The sequence below is a fragment of the Entamoeba invadens genome, assembly GCF_000330505.1.
Source record: "Entamoeba invadens IP1 unplaced genomic scaffold scaff_1105074725335, whole genome shotgun sequence".
Classification (NCBI taxonomy): domain Eukaryota; phylum Evosea; order Mastigamoebida; family Endamoebidae; genus Entamoeba; species Entamoeba invadens.
In genome coordinates this window covers 26,894-29,569 of record NW_004440243.1, presented here as the reverse complement: position 1 = coordinate 29,569, position 2,676 = coordinate 26,894, and positions in this window count along the sequence as shown.

Sequence of the window (2,676 nt, the reverse complement as noted above, 5' to 3'; positions counted from 1 at the left end):
CGAACGATCTCAAGATGAGAGTAAATAAACTGTGAGAAAGCTCAATTTGATAATAATGGGAAGTTGTGGAAATACTCAGTAAATTGAAGATCGAGCAAAATATTTACATGGTTAAATGGGTCCATATTTAATGGAGGAGTATAAATATAACACATTATTCATAATTCAATCTTCTCGTTAATATAAAGACAGAATAAATAACGTAATTTGTCAATGTGTTGCAATGGAATAAAACAAATAAAACAGACCTTCAAAACACAAATGTTAATGTCTTTAAAAAGTTTGACCTAACACTGAAACCAACCCTTCAGAAAAAAACGTATTTAAACGTTTAATTAATAAAACTATATTTTTAATAACATAAAAATAATTTATCTAATAACATTTTAAACTATTAATAATAAATGAAATAAATTAAATAATCATTATCAAAGTTGTGTAATTTTTACTCTCTCGTTTTTGAACAAGATAAAGCCATAAGTTTCTTCTAGTTTTGAGTTGTCACGTTTCCGAGATTCTTGTCTCAAAGTTTTTAATACCTTTTTCATTACCAATCTTTCACTGAGCCCTTCAAGAAGAAGCCTGTTTTTACATACATTTATTTCTTCTTCTTCAAAAAACCAATCAATTTTGGTACAAGACTTTGGAACAATCTCACACACAACATTCATATTGTCAAGTAGTCTTGAAACTAAACCACAAGCAACAAACGCTGCAATAACATTTTTCGTGGTTGTGGCTTTTTGCCAAGAGTTTATTATTGATAGAATTTGAAGTGATTGATAAGACAAAGAAGAAAACGAATCTTTCATGAAACTTTTTTCAGATTCACACTCTTTTCTGGTTGAAAAACACGGCAACATCGAGAACTTGCAATAAATGCGACGAATGACTCGGCATGAGCATGACACGAATATTATTCCTGGACATTATATTCACCGAATGTCGACTCAAATGCGAACCATAACCATCAATGATGAATATGGCCACACCATAATAATCAAACATTTTTCTTTTTTCGTTTAATAATTTAACAAATACGTTTTCAAGCCAATCCTCGAATAGATAAGTGTTCATAACTGCCTTTTTGAGTATTTTAAAATGGCATTTTTCTTGGTCACTCCATTTTCTACAAGTTCCCTTTCAACACTTTTAGTAGAAACTATAAAATATGGAGGTAACGCAGAACCATCCATACACACTACTCCAAGCATACTAGTTCTGTTACCATTGCGTGAAATAGGAATGTTAACCACATCTCTTGTCTCATCTGAAGATACAATAACAACACTATCCATTTTATCGGCCCACTGCTGGAAGCCAGATTCGTCTCCATTAAAAATAAATGCTATTGGTACTCCAGTAACGTTTTCTGATAAGAGTTTAAAGTAAGTTTTAATTTTTTCGGGTTCAACTTCAACGCGTTCAATTTCCATACACTTTCCGGTCACTGTTTTAATACGTTTGTCTGTTGCAACGAAATGATAGAGAGAATTTCTTGTTACATCTTCTAGACACAGTGTTGTCACAATAAAAAGCATTAAATCACTGTAACTCATTGGTACTTTATTTTTTTCACTTTCTTTAATTTGTTTAATCAAAGCGTTTTTTCTTCATCTAAAAACACTCCCTTCCTTCCTGATTTTCCCGGAAGCGTCTTTGCACGACGTATTTGCCTCCCCAAACATCTGCAGATATGTTGGAGGTAATACTCGCCATCAAAGTGTAAGTTATATAATTGAACTTTTTAGACATATATTCATGCATTCTGAACATTTGTTGGCTTCTGTTTACTGCGTTAACATTTTTTGGGAGTCCCAAAAATCTCAAAGTCGCGTTCGTTACGTTGACCAATTCGTTTCGATATCCCATTTTTTCTAAATACAATTCCAATCCCCCGCAATCAAATTCATCGTCATTTAACAATTTTTCTATTTGGGGGTCATTGTTGCACTCACAGTCCATTGATTGCATTGAAACAGATGATTCAGAACGTTCATTGTCTTCGTTTTCTTCACAGTCAACTTGTGAATCATTTTGTTGGGTTGGAAGACATTGAATAACATCTTCATTGTTTGCAATTTCCAGGTCATTAATAATATGGTCGTTGTTTTGGAATAACACATTTTCTTGCTCTGGTGGTGCCAAATTTCTTTCTCCTGGAAGTGGTATATTATTTAACATGAAAAAGTTGTATAATTGATTAAACCCTGCACGAGGAATGGCAAACTGATTCAAATAATTTAAACAACCAAGCGTGTGTTGTGTAACATTAATTGCTTTGGTGATCCAATCAATAAATATTTGACATTTTTCGATAAGAGAGTTTAAATAATTAATTTCATTTTGGCTGTCACTGATTGCATCTTCTATATAAACAACTGAGTAATTCATCACATTGTTGTAATTATAAACACAACAATTAAATAAAGGGAAGAATTGTTTTGTTATTGTATCAAGTTGTTTCCCAAAAAATTCATAAGTTGTGTGTTTGTACTCACAATTATTCATTGGAGTCAATAAATCATTAAAGTCGAGTCGCCATGTTGTAAAATCTGTTAAATTAATATAGGAAGATGGTGGTAGTGCTTTAATTAATTTGATAATTACAAGTTCGTGATTTTTTTGTAAAAAATATTTTTCATTGATTTTTCTTTTTTTGTTGTTAAAAAATTA